We start from the raw sequence: 22,059 nt of genomic DNA, 5'->3' as shown, positions 1-22,059 counted from the left end.
AGGCAGTAATGTTGCCCCTTTCCCCTAAATCTTCAGCTGCTCTTCCTTGTTCCCATCTCCTACTCTCCTCCATGTCTTCTCTCCCCTACGTCCCATCACTGAGTACAACGCTCTACACATCGTAAAGGTGAAAGTTCACCCAGAGTTCCTCTGAGCCAAGCTATTTTAGCTAAATTGACAAAGCTAGCTACTTCCACAGGATAATGACTCCCAATGTAGCGGTGTTAGCTGTGTTTAGGCAATAGAGGACTAGCTGTTCACCATGGAGGTGAGAAGCCAGTCAGGCAAGTAAGCACTGTGTGTGTGTGTGTGTATGTGTATGTGTGTGTAAGGCTAATCCAGTGTTGTTTGATCTAGGGCTGTTCAGAGAGGATTAGGGTTTAAGACTAGTCATAATATTACCCCTGTCAAACACACCTCGAGGCACTGTACCATGTGTCAATGGGTGAAATGATGACTTCATTATGGAGTGGTCTTATTCACCTCAATGTAAAGTGAGCATCAGCAAGGAAGTTGTTGCCTCAGCTATTATCAGCCTGGGGCACCAGCCTGTGCAACTGATACCATTTTGTGTCAAAGACCCTACAGTACTTGCATTATGTCCTGAAGAAATGTATTGAATGACAGATCAAATCAAATCAAGTAAACATGGGTTGAAGTGGCTATACGACCAAATCGATAAGATCTGTCAGTGAGACATTTAATTAACATGGATTAATTTCTTCGTGTTCTTTAAAAAATATATATAATTGAAGATGAATAAACAATTGATCATAAAAGTAACTGGTTTCCTCTTCTATTGAAAAGCTAATGATCAATAACCCCCTGCAGTACAGTGTCTCCACCATCCACACCACCACCCAATGGACTAGTGGCTTGTCACACCCCCTGGCTCTGGACTCTATATGTTGAGCCAGGTGTGTTCATTCGATGTGTTCTGTTTCTTTGTTTGGGTGTTCTAGGTTGTCTGTGTCTATGTTTGCCTGTGTGACTCCCAATCAGAGGCAACGAGTGTCCTGTCCTGTTGTCTCTGATTGGGAGCCATATTTAAACTGTATGTTTTCCCTTGGGTGTTGTGGGTTTTTGTTCCGTGTCGTATTGTTAACCGTGGACTTCGAGTCGTGTTTTGTTTATACTTTAATTAAATAAATCATGTTTGTTTCACCTGCGCCTTGGTCTACTCATCCTCGCTCGTACCAAAAACCCACCATACACACCAAGCAGCGTGTCCAGGAACACACGCGGGAGGTGGCGCTGGTGATGTCCTCCTCGGTTGGGGGCAGATTACCGAGGGGGGAGGCTCCGGTACCGGGGGGCTATGAAGGGGGGGACCCAGGCGGGGGGGCAGCGCGTCAGCAGTGCCATCGTCGGAAGACAGAGGCACCCCCAATATTTTTTAGGGGGGCTCACGGCATGGGCGACTGGGCGGCAGGAGGCTGCCACAGGGCGTAATGGGAGGGCGAGGAAAAGCCACCGGTTACGGGAGCCATTGGCGGGGAGGGGGGAAGTTGTAGAGGCACGGCGAGAGGTACTGGGTGTATTGCCAGTCCGGTCCCCGTTCCTATCCGTTTAAAGCCAGTGGTGTGTGTTCCCAGTTCCCCTGTTCCTGCTCCGCGCAGCAAGCCTACGGTGTGCGTCAACAGCCCACCCGGCCTGTTCCTGCTCCACCACCAACCTACGGTGTCGTCGACAGCCCACCGCCTGTTCCTGCTCCACGCACCCCTCGGTGTGCGTCGCCAGCCCTGTCCGGCCTGTCCCTGCTCCACGCACCAAGCCTACGGTGTGCGTCGCCAGCCCTGTCCGGCCTGTCCCTGCTCCACGCACCAAACCTACGGTGTGCGTCGCCACCCTCCGGCCTGTTCCTGCTCCACGCACCAAGCCTACGGTGTGCGTCGACAGCCCAGCCCGGCCTTCCTGCTCCACCACAAACCTACGGTGTGCGTCGCCAGCCCACCCCCTGTTCCTGCTCCACGCACCAAGCTCGGTGTGCGTCGCCACCTGCCCGGCCTGTTCCTGCTCCACGCACCAAACCTAGGTGTGCTCGCCACCCTCCCGGCCTGTTCCTGCTCCACGCACCAAGCCTCGGTGTGCGTCGACAGCCCAGCCCGCCTGTCCCTGCTCCACGCACCAAGCCTCGGTGTGCGTCGCCACCCTCCCGGCCTGTTCCTGCTCCACGCACCAAACCTCGGTGTGCGTCGCCAGCCCCTGCCCGGCCTGTTCCTGCTCACGCACCAACCTACGGTGTGCGTCGACAGCCACCCGGCCTGTCCCTGCTCCACGCACCAAACTCGTGTGCGTCGCCAGCCACCCGCCTGTTCCTGCTCCACCACCAAGCTACGGTGTGCGTCGCCACCCTGCCCGCCTGTTCCTGCTCCACGCACCAAGCCTACGGTGTGCGTCGCCAGCCCCTGCCCGGCCTGTCCCTGCTCACCACCAAGCCTCGTGTGTGTCGCCACCCTATCCGCCTGTCCCTGCTCCACGCGCCAACCTACGGTGTGCGTCGCCAGCCCTATCCGGCCTGTCCCTGCTCCACGCACCAACCTCGGTGTGCGTCGTCACCCACCCCCTGTCCCTGCTCCACCACCAAGCCTCGGGTGCTCGCCACGGCCCGGCCTGTCCCTGCTCCACGCACCAAGTCTCCGGTCGCGTCGCCAACCGGTCCGGCCTGTTCCTGCCACTCGCACCAAGTCTCTCGCGCGTCCCAACCGGCCCGGCTCGTTCCTGCCACTTTCGCGCCAAGCCAGGGGTGCGGGTCGTCAGTCGGCACAACCCGTGTCTGGGTCGCCGGTGCCAGATCATCCGCTTTATTGCTCCCCAACGCTGAACTAGCCCTCCTGCTTCCCAGGTCAGCTCCAGCCAGCGGGGCTAGAGCTGACCGGGGCGCTATGGGGGGTTCATTGGAGGGTGGTGGTCAAGGCCGGAGGCAGAACCGCCCGGTTGCCCGCCCAGCCCTCCCCTGTTTTGCTTTAGTTGGGCGCGGTCATGATCCGCCCTTTAGAGATCTGTCACCCCCTGGCTCTGGGACTCTATATGTTGAGCCAGGGTGTGTTCATTCGATGTGTTCTGTTTCTTTGTTTGGGTGTTCTAGGTTGTCTGTGTCTATGTTTGCCTGTGTGACTCCCAATCGAGGCAACGAGTGTCAGCTGTCGGCTGGTTGTCTCTGATTGGGAGCCATATTTAAACTGTATGTTTTCCCTTGGGTGTTGTGGGTTTTTTGTTCTGGTATTGTTAACCGTACTTCCCGGTTGTTTTGTTTATACTTTAATTAAATAAAGTCATGTTTGTTTCACCCTCCCTTGGTCTACTCACTCCTCGACGTGTGACATGGCTGATAGAAATAGAATCACAGAACATTGACTTGAATGGGGACGCCCGTTCTAGTAATTCTATTTCTATGGTGGCTGATTACTATTATTACTGTACCTCCTTAGGAGAGGTCCAGCAGAGAGAGGTGGTCAGCAGAATGGTCTCCTACACACATACTGACCCCACACACACCCTGCCTGCCTCCCATCTGCCCACTGCCCAGCCTAGCAGATGGCACAACAGTGGTACGTATGGCAATCTGTCCAGTGCCCACTCACACTGCACGCGCGCACACACACAATCTCTCTGGCCACACAGCAACAGCTGCTGGTTGTGAGGCACTGCCATCGACAAACACCTATACATGACGTCAATATCTGGGAATCTTGTATTGTTATGGTGAAAGAGAGAGTTTAATTACAGCAAAACACCATTAGCATTCCAAACAGCCAGAGAATGAGGAAAACATCATTATCGAGGATGTTGAGAGCCGAGGAACTGGCCCAAAGTTGACCTTCTCTTTGTCAACCAGCTGTACAGTTCGCAAAACTGAGAAATACAGAGCTCATCCTGGTCAGCCCGTAGCAGCTGGGTGCAGTCTATAAGCAGGACCAGACAGGACCAGACGACACCTCTAGAAGATAAAAACTGAATAAACCAGATAAAGACTGTGGTAGAGCCAGGGGAGGGTCCAGACACTGATAGTGATGATAGTTGTTGACTGCTGGTCAAGTGGTCAGGAAAAAGTCCTGGCTCTACCTTTGTGTACGGGTCATGACTAGTGTCAGGCCAGCTTGACCAGCATTCAGAGAACTCACTAAGGAAGACAAGAATGGGGACTGGGAGAGAGCGGCTCAGGGAGACTGGAAATAGGGGGAGAGGGGAACTGGGGTAGCTTTGTGGAGTGTGTGTGTGTGTGCTGCATGGGAACCTTCTTTAACCCCTGACTTCCACCAGGCGGAACAGAGTAAACAGAAGCTTCCGGAAAGCCTTATCTGGGGGACCCTGTCCTGTTTCCACTTCTCTCAGCTCCGCTCCCCCCACGTGGGAGACCTCACTACAAACAGACAGACACAGGTTTTCCACTGACCCAGTCAGTGTCCACAGCCTCCAAAATACTTAAAATCACATCAGGGATAAATGCCACACAACACAAGCAGACACATTCATTCAGTTTCAGTGAGATACAGAACAATGTGTGAGTGAGAGAGTGAGAGAAGAGAAAGTGGGGAGAGAGAAAGAAAAACAGAGTGGATAAGAGATGTACTTAAAAATGCACCTTTAAGTACCGTCTATGCCCTCAGCAATGTCCTGTATAAGATGCAATCATTTTCAGCAAGCCAGGTCCCATAGCTAACTCCACTAAGCCAAACCCTACACGCCACTCGTCATACTGCACCTCCTGCTGGCCTCTCTGAGCTCTGCACCCACATACATTATATTATGACCTAACACTTTTAGCCCTCAGGGGAGCTGAAAGTGAGTGGCCAACACTGCAGTCTAATGACCTCACTCTGTAGTTTTCCTTGCCCACTAACGCTAACCCTGCGAGGTTTGGAACCTGTTTAAGATGAGCCATGATAATATACTCTAGCAGGAGGCCTCTTCTACTCTACTCTCTCTCTGATAATGACACAGCAGGTCATCCTGAGTGCAATTAAACTGTGAGATGCCTGACCACTGTCTGAGGTGGTGTGTGTGTGTACGTGCGTGTGTGTGTGCATGCGTGTCATAGTCCTCCCTTGTCATCAAGTCCATGCTTGTTAGCTATGTAAAAGCAAAATGTACACCAGCCCAAACCCTGTTGCGCTCCCCTCTCCCCTAAGATGTTGACCCCTTCCTAGTCCTGTCCACAAACTGAAAACAAATATGAAGCCAACTCCAGAGTGACATCTGTTAAGAACACCCAATAGCATAATCTCCAGTTCAGTATCTGCCTGGTTAAAATGAGTGGGGCCTCCTTTCTCTCTTTGTACCATAATGACTTGGTGAATGACTTCATGAATACCTCAAATCAAATCAAATTTTATTTGTCACACGTGTTTAGCAGATGTTATAAGCGGGTGTAGCGAAATGCTTGTGCTTCTAGCTCCGACAGTGCAGTAATATCTAACAATTTCACAACATATACCCAATACACACAAAAAAAGTAAGGAATGGGATTTAAGAATATATACATATATGGACAAGCAATGACAGAGCGGCATGGACTTCTTTCGTAATCGTTTCTTGGTGATTGTCTTTTTCTTGTTCATTTCTTAAAGTGGTAGTGATTTCAATAGGCAGCAGCAGCCTCTAATATGCTAGTGATGGCTATTTAACAGTCTGATGGCCTTGAGATAGAAGCTGTTTTTCATTCTCTCGGTCCCAGCTTTGATGCACCTGTACTGACCTCACCTTCTGGATGATAGCGGGTTGAACAGGCAGTGGCTCAGGTGGTTAATGTCCTTGAGGATCTTTTTGGCCTTCCTGTGACATCGGGTGCTGTATGTGTCTTGGAGGCGGGTAGTTTGCCCCCGGTAATGCGTTCGGCAGAGCCGCACCACCCTCTGGAGAGCCCTCCGGTTGTGGTCGGTGCAGTTGCCGTACCAGGCGGTGATACAGCCCGTCATGATGCTCTCAATTGTGCATCTGTAAAAGTTTGTGAGGGTTTTAGGTGATAAGCCAAATGTCTTCAGCCTCCTGAGGTTGAAGAGGCTCTGTTGCACCTTCTTCACCACACTGTCTGCGTGGGTGGACCATTTCAGTTTGTCGGTGATGTGTACGCCAAGGAACTTGAAGCTTTCCACCTTCTCCACTGCGGTCCCGTCGAGTGTGGATGGGGAGTGCACCCTCTGCTGTTTCCTGAAGTCCACAATCATCTCCTTTGTTTTGTTGATGTTGAGTGAGGGTTATTTTCCTGGCACCACACTCCCAGAGTCCTCACCTCCTCCCTGTAGGCGGTCTCGTCATTGTTGGTAATCAAGACTACTACTGTTGTGTCGTCTGCAAACTTGATGACTGAGTTGGAGCGTGCTTGGCCCCCGCAGTCATGGGTGAACAGGGAGTACAGAGGGGGCTGAGCACGCACCCTTGTGGGGCCCCAGTGTTGAGGATCAGTGAAGTGGAGATGTTGTTTCCTACCTTCACCACCTGGGGCGGCCCGTCAGGAAGTCCAGGACCCAGTTGCACAGGGCGGGGTTCAGACCCAGGGCCTCAAGCTTAATGATGAGCTTGGAGGGTACTATGGTGTTGAACGCTGAGCTATAGTCAATGAACAGCATTCTTATATAGGTATTCCTCTTGTCCAGATGTGATAGGGCAGTGTGCAGTGTGATGGCAATTGCATCATCTGTGGATCTATTGGGGCGGTAAGCAAATTGAAGTGGGTCTAGGGTGACACGTAAGGTAGAGGTGATATGATCCTTGACTAGTCTCTCAAAGCACTTCATGATGACAGAGGTGAGTGCTACAGGGCGATAGTGATTTTGTTCAGTTACCTTTGCTTTCTTGGGTACAGGAACAATGGTGGCCATCTTGAAGCATGTGGGAACAGCAGACTGGGAAAGGGAGAGATTGAATATGTCCATGAACACACCAGCCAGCTGGTCTGCGCATGCTCTGAGGACGCTGCTAGGGATGCCGTCTGGGCCGGCAGCCTTGCGGGGGTCTGCAGCTTAAATGTCTTAATCACGTCGGCCATGGAGAAGGAGAGGCCACAGTCCTTGGTAGTGGGGCCTCGTCAGTGGCACTATGTTATCCTCAAAGCGGGCGAAGAAGGTGTTTAGCTTGTCTGGAAGCGAGACGACGGTGTCGGCGACGTGGCTGGTTTTCTTTTTGTAGTCCGTGATTGTCTGTAGACCCTGCCATATACGTATCATGTCTGAGCCGTTGAATTGCGACTCCCCTTTGTCTCTATACTGATGTTTTGCCAGTTTAATTGCCTTGTGGAGTGAGTAGCTACACTGTTTGTATTCTGCCATATTCCCAGTCACCTTGCCATGGTTGAATGCGGTGGTTCTATCCACGGTTTCTGGTTAGGGTAGGTTTTAATAGTCACAGTGGGCACAACATCACCTATATACTTCCTGATAAACTCAGTCACCGTTTCAGTGTATATGTCTAAATTATTTTCGGAACTACCTGGAACATATCCCAGTCCGTGTGATCAAAACAATCTTGAAGCGTGGATTCCGATTGGTCAGACCAGCGTTGAATATCCTTAGCTCAGGTACTTCCTGTTTGAGTTTCTGCCTATAGAAAGAAGCTAAATTGAGTCATGGTCAGATTTGCCGAAAGGAGGGCGGGAGAGGGCCTTATAGCCATCCCGGAAGTTTGAATAGCAATGGTCGATATTTTCCATGAGTACAACAGTCAATATGTTGATAGAACTTCAGCAGCCTAGTCCTCAAATTTGCTTTGTTAAAATCCCGGCTACAATAAATGCAGCCTCAGGATATGTGGTTTCCAGTTTGCATAAGGTCCAGTGAAGTTTTTGGGGGCCGTCGTGGTATCGGCTTGAGGGGAGATACACCCGTGACTATAACCAAAAATTATCTTGGGAGATATGGTCGGCATTTGATTGTGAGATATTCTAGGTTGGTGAACAGAAGGACTCGAGTTCCTCTATGTTACTATAATTACAAACTACAATTACACCATGAGACGTTAATCATGAAACACACACCTCCGCCCTTCTGCTTCCCGGAGAGATATTTATTCCTGTCTGCGCGATGAACTGAGAACCCGTCTGGATGGACCGATTTCGACAGAATATCCCAAGAGAGCCATGTTTCCGTGAAACAGAGTATGTTACAGGCCTTGATGTCTCTCTGGAAAGAAATCCTTGCCCGGAGTTCTTCGAGCTTGTTAACCAAAGATTGAACATTAGCAAGTAGTATACTTGGAAGCAACGGGTGGTGTGCGCGCCTCCTAGGTCGAACCAGCAGGCCTCTCCGAATGCCTCTCCTCCGCCGGCGATGTTTTGGGTCAGCCGCTGGAATCAGTTCAGTTGCCCTGGGGAGAGCAAACAAAGGATCTGCTTCGGGAAAGTCGTATTCCTGGTCGTAATGCTGGTGAGTTACCGCGCTCTGATATCCAATAGTTTTTCCCGGCTGTATGTAATGATGCAAAACACTTTCTGAGCTAATAATGTAAAATATAATACATAAAAAAACTAAATACTGCAAAGTTTCCTAAGAGCTAGTCTCGAGGCCGCCATCTTCAGTCGAGCGCCTTGTATGCGGCGAGGTGTCTCTTACTATGATGGATACCAGGGGCATATTCATTCCGCCGATTCTGTTGCAAAACATTTTTTTAAACGGAAGCAAACAGGGAGGGACCTGAATTTGTCCAATATAAACTCTAGTTTTGCTCTGTTTGCTTCTGTTTGGTTCTTAAACGGTAAACAGTTTCCGTAATGAATACACCACAGGCCCTGCTGTCAAGAGCTGCTTTATCACAACGACTTTACTAGAGATACCAATCAGACTGCTTCAACTAAGACCCTTTTAAAGCTTGAGTAGGTTTAATCACATAACGCTGTAGGTCATTCTAGTTCCACATGTGGCGCAGCATGGAATGACATGGGGAAGGGGAAACTGGATACAGTACTTCGGAATTCTAGGGAATTAGTACAAAGATTCTTACTTTGGGAATGTCTACCCTCGATTCCACGGTACAGGCCCAGTGTGTGTGTGTTGTCATCAGAGACTGTAACTAGCGTGAACTTAGCCAGATGGGAATGGCAGCCCCCCTGTTCCCTAAACTTCCCTCCTGGGGGGTCCACTACTAATCATGTTAATCAGCCTGGGATCTCCCTACCCTTCTGGCTCTCTGTGTGTGTGTGCATGTGGAGGGATTCTCTGTAGAGAGGGGACAGTGGGGCCCTCATCTGGTGTGACGCTGCAGAAGGTCACATGGTGACACAAGGGGTTCGGGGACAGGGACAGACAACACACGGCAGGCCCCAGAGGGAATGAAGGGTACAGAGGAAAGGTGGTGTGTCCACTCAACTCCTTCGTCGCAACTCTGTTGATCAACCAAACATGTCATTTCAGGGCCAATGAGACACTATGAGAATTTAAACAAACAAATTCAATGCTGGGTTAGAGGGCTTGAACTGGCAGAAATTATGGTATAACCAACCACCCCCCAGGACAGTGGTCAAATTGAATCTCAATGGGCCTTCCTCTCTGTATTGTTACAGTATAATGTAACAGTAATGTACAGTATAATGGACCTCTGGTTGTAGGGAGGTCAAAGGGCAGTCAACCACGGCAAATCATAACCCTGTCAATCTACTGTAAAGGTCAATGTAGACGTGTGAATGGGAGCAACAGTGCACTGATTCAATTGAATAGTCTTCCAATTCCTTATACAGTACATGTAAAACATATTGAAACAGGTTATTTTGCGTTCTATAAACATCAGTTACCTGTTGATATTTAGAGCCACCTACAGAGATCAGAGACTGACATTTTGATCCTTCAACTAACTACAAATGTATCCAGATGTACTCCATTGTACTCTATTGTGGTGAGATCACACAATTGGCTGGAAGTGCCACCGACTCAGATCACATGACCTAGGCTGAGAGAGGAAGAGCGGCGGGTCAGGACAAGGGAAACAATTGCCCTGACAGACAGCACCGGAAGGAAGGAAGCCCCCGTGTGTGTCTCTGATGTCATTACCCGTTTGAAAAACTGAATGGACAGGAAAATGGCTTATCACTCACAAAAACACACTGACGGTAACATGGAAAAACTTCACAAAGGCACTGAGTCAACAATCTGTCGCCAATGAAAATAGTTTCATATCCACCATTATCTAGGCAATATCTTGTATTGAAAGAGGATCAATATCTCTTTTAAGTCACTTGTGAAACCATCACATCTATCACTCATAGTCACCTATTGAAATTAATTCCGGCCTACTTATGTATTATGTCGGATACTTTCTCCTACTTGACACAAAATCTGATGGAAACTACCCACAACCAGTCCACTACAGTGCTGTGTTGTTCATGTTTCTGCTCCACTGATGCCATCTCCCCACATTGGCAGACGGAGCAGGACAAAGCAGGGGCCAGAGTCACTCAGTCAGTCCGGGTGGGCCCCGGCCTCGGCCCTCCAGGCAGGTCACCCTTCATTTAGAGCCCTAATAAGGCCCTCTCCCCCTGGGCAAATAACTAGCCCAGACCTCCGTGGCCTGAGCAGGAACCAGGCTACAAACTCCCAGGTCCAGAGCGGAAAAACACACACACACACACACACACACACACACACACACTATCGTCCCATCAAATCTGACTCTTAATATTGAATATAGCCTACAAACTCGTACTGAATGATAAAGTATGGTCATTTTACCAATACTGTTCCAATCCAAACACATAATGCTAAATGGTCTGTGTCAACAGGAAAAAAGCCTACAGAATTATAGTTAATTAAAACCAAGTAAGTCATGAATACTTGGCAATGTAAGCTAATAGCACTGAACTGGAACATACTGGTTTATTAAATACTGAAAGCCATGATTTATTTGATAACTTTGGATTTGAGTTTGAGGAAGCGACGACCAAGGCTAATAGAATGCTTTTCTGCATGTGGCTGTGTCCAAAATGGCACCCCATTCACTATATTTCACTACTTTTGACCATACCATACTCCACTATTGGGAATGGGTCCATTTGGGCTCCGCATGTGTGTTTGTCCATCTGATAAAAATCAATGCGTCTAGCAGCTGTAGTTTCCCTGCAGCTGGTCCCATACTTTGCTCCCTCAGTCTAAGGTCTAAAAGTTGTCTTACGTTATTTAAAAATTCTCTAAATGCTCTCTAAACATGGCTTAAATGCAGTCTAAAGACTGTAAATGCTGACACATTAGGTCATATTTGGCTCGGGTTTTGTCCCTCAGTTTACAGGAATCTAACTTGGCTCGTGTCGGATGCCCCTTCTGGGGGCCGAGACACGCTCAATCTGCACGGGGGTGGTTGTGTGAGGAAAGAGAGGGATAACAAAGAAAGAGTAAAACAATGGAGAGTGATGATGAGTGTGAGTAGTAACCCAAATGTGTCAGATGCTTCCGACTGCTAAAACACCCTGGTTTGCCTTGAGACAGGGTTCTCTCCATCCATTTATACATCCATTGTTTGCACATGTAGGAGAATAAAACAATATATTGCGGTTACTCGCACAGTCTACCAAAAGTGCATGAATTGAAGAACAAATTGCCTGAATTTTATTGTACATTCAATTGGGACTGAGTTAGTTACAACACTTAACATTTCTTGTACATTCACTGATAGCGGACTGAACTCTGGGCTCCAGACAGAGCAGAGTGGGACAGGAACGGCCGTACTGACGACGGCCCAGGCCGGTCTTTAATCAAACAACCTCTCCTCTTACAGGCCCCCTCTGGGGACCCAGAGTTCTCCACTCTGTGTGTGATTGATCTTCCAGTCTCTCTGTGAGGTAGAAGAGGAGGGCGACTGGAGGGATATGTGTTCTGTAAAATGTTCTGTACCTCCCACCACTGAGGTTTGAAAACTAAATGTGTATCCAAAATGTGACACCTACCACTACTGTGTACTGTGAGTTATGTGCATATTGCCAATAGTCTTAAACAGTAAGCTGACATGAATACAGACCATTTCACACTTTCTCTATATACCTAGCCTCCTGGTCCCATCTGTTTGGCATGACAAAAAAACCCAATTTGAGTTGCTATGTACACAAACAGATCTAACCATCAAGATGCACTCTTTGCTTACTCATCCACTTTTACGGTGGCATCTCTCCGCCAAGTCAGCCTGTATCAGACTGGAGGCACTCGCACAGTGTTGAGGCCACCTTCTTATCCTAAAACGCCCCAGATCAGTGGTGTAGCCCATTACTGCCTCCACGCCTCATTGGGCCTCTCTGCTTTCTCACGTCAAGCCTCGCTTAGCTCCTGTGCAATGCCACGGGAACTCAATCCCAGATCAAAACACACACTACCATACACCCAGATCCCATGAGCGGTGGTTAGCAGCTCACACACACCCAGGCCCAAAAGCCTCAAAGCTGCTTTACTCTCATGTACATCCTGGTCATCTCCCAAAGCAACTTCACAGTGAGCCAATTGGAGACAATGGAGGAATTGGGGCCTTCCTACAAACCCAAGTATCTCTAAGGCTGCTTCAAGCACCTCACTCTGTTAGAGTGGCTAATTCCAGGATCACATGTGGAACCTAAGGAGTTAGGGTTCGGGAGAAGAAACCTGGGTTGGGGGGGTGAGAGCAGTACTGTTGGAGGTTAGGGGTCACTTACTGTCAGGGTTGGGGGACTTGGTGCGGTTGGGCGAAGAGCAGCGGATGGTGGTGGCGTGGTGTTGTGGTGGGGGGTTGGGGTGGTGTGGGTGGTGGACCGGTGCATGATGACCATGGTTCTCGTGGTTGTTCTTTCCATTCCCCATTGTCTCGGGTGCTTTGGTGATGCTGATCCCTGATGTGTCTTGTGCCGCCTCCCCGGCTGGGGGGGGGGCTCAAACCTCCCGGCCGTGGCTAGGGGCTCGGGGGTCGGGCCCCTCTGCGGATCACTGCATCCTGGGCGTTTTAGCGAGTCACCTCCGTTTGTGGCCCATCTCGGGCGTCTTGGAGTGGCCTAACCTCGGGTCGTTTCGCGCCGAATCGGAGGGAACCAGGGCTGGTTGGATCCCCCTGCTTGGGGAAATGTCGATGAGAGCTCCATCGTCCCGGGATATGGGTTCAGGAGGCTTGGAGCCACCCCCTCCCATGATGGTCTTGGGGGGTGGGCGTTGTTGTTGTTGGCGCCCAGCTCACGGTAGTAGATGCTGGTGGGGGGACATGTGGGCGGTGGTTGGTGTTGTTGGGCGCCCGCGGGAGCCCTGGCGAGGGAGTTGGCCGAGGTTCCACATCCTCCACCTCAACACCTCTTTAGGGCTGCATGGAGGGTGAGATGAGACAACACACTCAATCAATGATCATCCATCTTACCATTTCTGACATTGCTATAATCAAGTGCACTTAGGGCCGGTTTCCTAAACAAACATTACGGCTATCCTGACTCAACAAATACCACAGGAAATATATGAACAGTGTATTCTAATTCCAGAGGAGCAACTGGGCTGTATTGACGTCCCTGGCATCATAGCTGCTTGAGGTTAGTGGGTAGCAAAAGCTGAAAAGCAATCTCAGCACATCACAAAGGAAAATGGCAGCAACAAGCAATTAAGCCAACTCAACTCATTTCAATAACTCTTTACTAGTGGTGCCAATCTGTCACTACATCCGACTGCACTATGGCATGTATAAGTTTATACAAGTTTAAATGGTGCCAGTTCTATACACAGTGTGGTACTGTATGTTATAAAATGTTTTCATGTTTAACTGTGATCCAAATTATACACCCACTTGCCTGGGCTCAAATACCTTATACTTGCCTGGCCTTATATAAATTAAATAATATATCTGCCCTTTATTCTCTACATGCATTCTTTAATATTGAATGAGATATGATGAGTCATGGATGAGCAGTATAACTGATGCATACCTATATACAATGCATTAATACCAAATTAACAAAGGAACATGCTTCCCCCAGGTTACTGGTGGCTTTCTTAGAAAATCCTAATAAATACATTTAAAAAACTTCAGGCTAGTTTGGCTTGTAGGCACTGCCTCTTGAAGTCAACTTGAATCCCATGGGGAAGATGCTAACTAGTCACTGTGATTACGAGCTGGTTATGACATCACAGTCACACACATCCATGTCCTCTCTGTAACACTCATCACAATTCAAAGCTGATGATCAGTTCTGTTATGGCCTAAATGTGTTGTGTTCTGCACGTGTGCGTGCATGTGTGTGTGGTGTGTGTGTGTACACCCACAGAGAGGGGTACTCAGCCCCTATCCCATTGCCCTCTCCATAAACCCAGTCCTAGCTGTGAAGGGACCAGAGAGCTGCAGACAATCACACCAAAACCTTTCCTCAAAACATCAATTATGGGCCTGATCTAATTTTACTGCTATAAGCCTCTTCATTTTTGACAGCGACACTCGATACTCTTTCTCCCCCCTAAAACAAATCCTCTTCTTGCCAAACTATAATTTAGGGTTGCTGAACAAATGTCTTGCTCTTCTCTGACCGTCCAATTGCATTTTTCCAGTTCAAACATATTTATGGCCTCATAGGTGTCCATGATGTCTATATGCTGTTGTATGATTGGTGTTCTATCCCCTTCCCTCTGTATCTCTCTATTTAAAACACTCCTGCCATGTTACTACACCTTTCCATTTTCCTTTGCTGATCTCCTTTCCTTGTTCTTGCATTCCCTGTGCATTGAAACAGCTAGCTAACCAACGTTAGCATAGCAGCATTAGCAAACTGCTAAATCTCCTAACTGTATTTGAAGGGTCTCATGTGTACATACTGTAGGTGTTAAATGCTCCTAACTACCCCCAAACCCTCAACTAAACATTTATTTCCAATGACTAACTGTTATTCTCTCAAGCTTTCTCCATGTCATGACTTGGGGAATATTGTAGTTAAATTCCGGAGTCTACGAGGCATTATAAAAACGTTTTAATCCTCCACTTAAGATGTGTGTTGCTTTTGCTGTTACTAAAACACATCCCATCTCCCATATCTTTAATTAGAATGGGAGGCCCAATCCCTTATCTTATAAAACATAACACGTTATAAGTTATTTCCATGTCCAAACCACTTTGCCACTGGATCTCCATCCCCCCATAACCCCCTTTCCTCCCTCTTGTGTTTTATGATTGTGCTGAATATCAAGGTGGCGGCTACTTTCAACTCGTCCAATAACTTGACTGCCAAATCGTTTGCTGCTTAGTGCTTAGCAAACAGTGAGCTGGAAGACCATTGGCGTATTTAATCAAATCAAATCAAATTTTATTGGTCACATGCGCCGAATACACAGGTTCAGACATTACAGTGAAATCTTACTTACACCCTTAACCAACAGTGCATTTATTTTAAACAAAAAAAGTAAGAATAAAAAACAACAAAAAAAAGTGTTGAGAAAAAAAGAGCAAGTTAAATAAAGTGACAGTAGGGAGGCTATATATACATAAAATAAAGTGACAGTAGGGGCTATATATACCGGGGGTACCGTTGCAGAGTCAATGTGCGGGGGCACCGACTAGTTGAGGTAGTTGAGGTAATGATCTGGGGTAGTGATCTGAAATGTTCTGAGCGTTGCAGATAGAAATAGAATGAATAGAGCTGACACGATTCCCTATTCGATAACAGTCAGTCCTTACTTTTCTACAACATACATTTCTATCTGAATGTTCTGTAACGTTACATGCTCTTGAACAGGCCCCAGGGTTGCCTGCATAGAGACAGTCATATAAGCCTAACTCTGAGTGTTATTATCAGAGAGAGACTGTACAATGTATGATTTAATGCTCAATGCTTAAAAACAGTCGGCTGGCTGTAAGACCAAAGACCATGGTTGCATAGAGAGACTGTCAGACACACATAACACTGATAGACTTAAGTGTTATCATAACATCCAAGATGGCTGCATATAATTTAATATGACCTAGAAATTCAACTTACTCAACTCCCCATATGCCTTAGAATGACTTGGAAAGACTTGGGGATTTTATAGCAAGAGGGTTCCTCGACTCGTTCTACCATGTTTTCCTGGTTTTCCATACATTCAGAGGTCACTCTTTCCAACATCATTCCACTAGAAGACAACAGAAAGAGATCACTATTTCCGAGGAAGCATCCAGGGATATCCCTGTCATGTTTCACACGTGCTAATTGGCCTGGGATCACGGTGCCCATATCCCGGCGTGTGCGAAGGCCAGGCGGCATACCGTCTCATCCCTCCAGTGAAATGGCATTCCCAACAATAGCTGTAAATACAGAAAGTCTCTGTGGAATCTCCTTAACAACAGTTCTCTACTTCTCTCTCCCTGTGTACCTACCTCTTAGTGTCCATATCTCACAGCCTCTTGTGGGGGATGACCATAACAACAGCCAAAGGCCAGGCATTCTTCCTGACCAAAACAAATCTGGGCTGCTGTCCAGGCCTATAACTGGGCCAGCAGAGTTTTTCCTGATCAGATCATGTGGTCAGAAACTCCTGGTCCTAGCATGGCACAACACACTAAGATGGAGGTTCTCTCCCACCTGGCCTAAATAGTAGGGCCGGGAAGATACCAATATCGCAAAAGAAATGTCTATGGCAAAAATGAAAAAACAACCAAATTCTTTGGTACTTTAAAAACCTGCTGTAAAATATTGTGTACTAGCTTGGAAAATAAATAAATGTGACTCTGATACATATGATGTTTGTTTCCAACATTATAACTGTTTTCCTAAAGAAGTTAAATCACCGTTTTTTTTCCTTGCCCACACACTAATGAGTATCCGATACTGGTATCGTCCCAGCCCTACTAAATAGGTTTAAATAGAGAAGAAGAAACATACTTTTGTTCTGTCTCCCACCCTGCTAGGCCCAGGTGCTAGCCTTGACTTCCTGTCCCTGTGTGCATCACTGGCGTTAACTCATCTCCTCAAGGACACACAGATACAGATACAGATACAATAATGAACAACAGATTCTGTACAGCTCTGATGCAGCTATAAAGAGATAGGCTTATGATAAACATCACACAGTTATGCAGGTGCTTTTATCTAATGGTTTGAGTTAACACTGTCAGTATGCATTTCACTGTTAGTCTACACCTGTTGTTTACGAAGCATGTGACACTAAAATTAGATTTTTATGCGGTATGGTTCGAGCTGAGAAATGTAACTACTTGTGAGAACTATGCTCCAGCCAAATGAGACATCAGAACCGCAACGTATTGTTTCCTTTTACAGTCTCATGGTATTATGGAAAAACTACTTCATGTTGTGTTTTGAGCCAATGCGGTGATCTGCTTTCACAGCCAATCAGTGTGGGTTCTGACTAAGGTCAAAGAATTCAAGTCATCACCGCATCCTGTTGTGGGGTTTAGTGAGGCTAGAAAAAGATTGAACACTGAGGAAAAGAGGGCGAGAGAGAGAGAGCCTATAGACTTATACTAAACTACTAAAAAGGTCAAACATGGGTTGTGTTCTCTGGTCCACTGTTGCACTACTCCCATCAACATCAGTACAGTATCCCACTACAGGCCGCGTCATGGTGGCCCTTCTGTAGGTCGAAGGCCTTGATCATACTCCTTCTCTGAGATGCTTTCTGAGTACGGGCCCAGAGTTCCATGGCATGCGTCTGAGTCCTATGTACCGGCTAATCAGCTTCCTCAAAGAGGGGGGTCTAACCGGGCCAGCGGCCTTCAGGCGGCCTCTTAGGACTGAGGAGTGAAGGGAGCTCTCCTGGGGACCCAACTCTGAGGCCCAAATGCTAGGGTTTCATCGTGTGTGTGTGTGTGTCTAGTCTAATTTATGTCTATTGGGCTGGATGTGCAAGTCTGTGTTTTGAGGGTTCTTTAGGGGAGACTGCCACTGTACTTAGAAAATATATAGTATTACATATTATCTATGGGATACTGAAGAAGATATTGCCAAATAATATTGCTGACGTTTCTCTGCTCATATAACACCATGCTATTACATTTACATTTTAGTCATTTAACAGCGCTCTTATCCAGAGCGACTTCTTAGTAATCTTTTTTATTTTTTTTATCTGTAATCGAACCCACAACCCCTGGCGTTGCAAACACCATGCTCTATCAACTGAGCTACATCCCTCCGCCATTCCCTCCCCTACCCTGGCGCGCTGGGCCAGTGTGCCCCCCATGGTCTCCCGGTCGCGGCCGGCTCGACAACCTGGATTCGAACCGGATCTCTAGTGGCACAGTTCTCTCGATGCAGTGCCTTACCCCGCTGCTCCACTGCGCCACTCAGGTTGTCTCACTAACCACTCACCCATCTCTTACATTCCAGCCTCCTCACTTTCTGATCAGTATCACATGCGGTAGAATATGAGGCGCTATAGTTACTGTAATACTGCCAGATAATGGTCTGTGAAAACATAAGGCATGATGATATAATGCTGGCATTTAAAACTGTGCGTGTCAGACATATACTACTGTACATACAATGCCAAACCCACTGCAAAAACAGTGATTATGGCTTGAATTAAATGTCTATTCAAGTATTTGAAAACACTTTATCTTGATACACTAACACAAACTATAATTAATGTTTAACTCCATGTACTACATACCCGTTTGCCATGCGGTTCTGCCATATCAACAGAAGCGGGCTACAACATTATGCAGTGGAATTATAATATCATAAATCTTTCAAAACCAAGTCTGACAAGGCAAGCCCAGTGATTGACCGATAAAGTTACACAAATCCTCCCCTATGATATTTCACTTGGTCATCCAAAGCTTAGCCACCCTAATGTTGGGTGTCAAACATACACTTCCTCCTGTCTTCTCTGACAGTGTTGAGTTTATGCTACACATGCCGTGTGTACTCACTCGTGGTCAGGCTGACACCAGGTTCAGCACAAAATAATTCTAGTAGAGAAGCGGCGGGCGAGGCAAGGGAGAGAGAAAGAAAGATATGGAGGAATCGCGAATGCAGCTGTTGGTAGTTCATAGTACCTGGCTCCATACCCTTCAGTCTAACCCCTGGGTGCTTGGCAGATAAGGCCTAGTTCATTCCTTTGAACAGGCAACAGCCACAGGTTAACGACTATAAAGCCTTCTGTACTGCAGGCTACAACCATCCTGATTTAAATCACTTGTTGACCACTGACCGTTTACATGTTAGAATATCAGGTGCCGATTCCAAACAACACTTGCATCTATTTCAAACTCCACCATAGCAAACGATCTGGGAGGGCTATTCACTATTGATGAGTAGGCCTATTCACTATTTACAGTGAGGGAAAAAAAGTATTTATCCCTGCTGATTTTTCGTTTGCCCACTGACAAAAAATATCAGTCTATAATTTTAATGGTAGGTTTATTTGAACAGTGAGGGACAAATAACAACAACAAAAATTGGACGATGGACGGCCATGTACCGTCAAATCTTGGGTGAGAACCTCCTTCCCTCAGCCAGGGCATTGAAAATGGGTCGTGGATGTATTCCAGCATACAATGACCCAAAACACACGGCCAAGGCAACAAAGGAGTGGCTCAAGAAGAACACATTAAGGTCCTGGCGTGGCCTAGCTAGTCTCCAGACCTTAATCTCATGAAAAATCTGTGGAGGGGAGCTGAAGGTTCGAGGTTGCCACACGTCAGCCTCGACCTTAATGACTTGGAGAAGATCTGCAAAGAAGAGGTGAGACGAAATCCCTCCTGAGATGTGTGCAAACCTGGTGGCCAACTACAAAAATGTCTGACCTCTGTGATTGCCACAAGGGTTTTGCCACCAAGTACTAAGTCATGTTTTGCAGAGGGTCAAATACATATTTCCCTCATTAAAATGCAAATCAATTTATAACATTTTTGGATTTTTTTTGTTGTTATTCTGTCTCTCACTGTTCAAATAAACCTACCATTAAAATTATAACTGATCATTTCTTTGTCAGTGGGCAAGCGTTACAAAATCAGCAGGGGATCAAATCTTTTTTCCCTCACTGTAGTTATTCACTATTCAGCTATTCAATTTATCAGAGAGCAATAGAGACCAAGGCTTATGACTTGATGTTGATCTCAGATGCACTCAAAAAAGAAAAATAAAAATCCCATACCAATCTAAAAACACACACCTGTCCACACAAACATTAAGCTCTGGAAAATCCCCCACTTCTAGTTTGAGCTGAGAGACAGACAGATCAGAGACTGAGACCAGACTGGCCTAAATAGCGAGTAGACCTACGTCAGCTGGGCTTCAGCAGCAGTGTGTGAACAGTAGTGACATTTCTACACAGTTCCAGATCGATCCAGGGAGAATCATCCACAGAATCCCACAACTGTCTGAGAGGACTAAGACTGAGTGACAGAGTTGTTGACATCATCCTGTTACCATGGCACTGATATGGTATTGTTCATCCATTTGATCATACAGTACTGATAATGTAAAGTTAACATTACACTGTACCTACAAAATGTGTGCAACGCAACCCGCATAGTAATAAACTGAGTCTTACAAAAAAGACCCCAGAGATGGTCATAAAAGTGCACACCAAATATACATAAACACATGCCACTTTAAAGAGAGCCCAGGCAGTAGAACACAGGTTTACTCTACCTATTGTTGGCAGGGTAACACACACACAGGCTCTAGGTGGAATTGCCTCTCCCTGCCCAAACGCCCAGTTCCATACTACAGCAGCACGCTCCCTCAGAACACATCATCACTCACTAAAACACTACCTGGAAATAAACCTACAGATGTGGGAGATAGAGTCTGGTCTGTCCGATATGGAGAGAACACCCATAACCACAATCCTTTCTCTCAAAAGAACAAGGTCTTACCCTCATGCAATGACTGATATTGTTTTAAACTTCATCGACTCTAAACGACTTTCTGAAGCAGGACCACACATCCAGAAGAGTACATCTAAGGGAGTGACTGATCTGACCAAGAGAGCGAGAACCCAACGCTAATCAAGTTTTGGACTGTGTCCATCTAACCCTAAAGAAATTAATTAATAATACTAACTATGTTCAGTCACACATTCAGATTCTCAGATTTGAGGGAGTAAACACACTCAATGTGTGTGTGGTTTGGTTTAACTATCCTTGAGGGGACCAGAGTCCTCACAAGGATAGTAAAACAAGGAACATTTAGACAAATGGGTACATTTTGTCAAGCCCACAAGGAAAAAGCCTTTTTTAGGCTTATGGGTTAGGTTTAGGGTTACAATTAGGGTTAGAATTAGAGTTAGGGGTTAGGTTTAGGGTTAAGGTAAGATTAAGGATTAGGGGTTAGGGCAGGGTTTCCCAAACTCGGTCCTTGGGACCCCAAGGGGTGCATGTTTTGGTTTTTTCCCTAGCACTACACAGCTGATTCAAATAATCAACTAATCATCAAGCTTTGATCATTTGAATAAGCTGTTTAGTTAGTGCAAAAAAACAAAAGATGCACCTTTTGGGGTCCGAGGACTGAGTTTGGAAAACGCTGGGTTAGGGAAAATAGGATTTTGAATGGGAATCAATTGTTTGTTCCCCACAAGGATAGCAAAACAAACGTGTGTGTGTGTGGCTTCTGTGTGTGCGGCATCTGTCAGACCTCTCACAGCTGGAGGGAAGGACACACTCGGACCGGAGGAGGAAGAGGAAAGGAGGAAGAGGACAATAACAAAGGAAATCAATGGCAGCTTCACAGGACAGCTAGGAAAACAAAGGAGAGAGACAGAGGACACACTGAGGAGTTGTGAATGAATGGGGGTTTGGTGGGGTGGCCAGATGTGAGGCTTTACTATGAGTCCCTTTAATGCTTTCAGCTGGAAGGTTTCCTGTGGTGAAGTAGCACTGTCAATACTGGGGTACTCTACTGACGTAACTAGCATATAATCAATAACAGACTGGGATTAAGAGACTGAGGGGAACACATGTCCACTGCGCACACACACATGCATTCGTATGCACACGCACACACGCACGCACACACGAGAAACAAAAACAGAGAGGGAGAGACCAGTGCTGTTAAGTGAAGAAAAGGCTAGTGACTCAATTGTAGATTCGATCTAGAATTAGTCCATTTTTGACAGCAGTTATCTTCAGTTGTTAGTCATCACTGGCTGTCGATAGGAACGTCTGTGACAAATAAAAAAAGAGTAATCAAAACAAGACAAACCTTCAAAGTCAGAGATAATT

The 22,059-nt window shown here is 46.9% G+C and overlaps 1 protein-coding gene across 1 annotated transcript in view; it reads right to left on the bottom strand.

The window, feature by feature from the left end:
* Positions 1 to 12,669, bottom strand: part of LOC123481242 (septin-9-like) — a 45,811-nt gene extending 33,142 nt beyond the window's left edge. Inside the window, exon 1 of the mRNA XM_045217251.1 lies at positions 12,596 to 12,669. The gene's annotated coding sequence lies outside the window, so the exon portion shown is untranslated. The remainder of the gene's footprint in view (positions 1 to 12,595) is intronic.
* Between the last annotated feature and the right edge of the window lie 9,390 nt (positions 12,670 to 22,059).

This window comes from Coregonus clupeaformis, unplaced genomic scaffold (assembly GCF_020615455.1).
Source record: "Coregonus clupeaformis isolate EN_2021a unplaced genomic scaffold, ASM2061545v1 scaf0980, whole genome shotgun sequence".
Classification (NCBI taxonomy): domain Eukaryota; kingdom Metazoa; phylum Chordata; class Actinopteri; order Salmoniformes; family Salmonidae; genus Coregonus; species Coregonus clupeaformis.
This window is presented reverse-complemented; position numbering and strand designations above follow the sequence as displayed.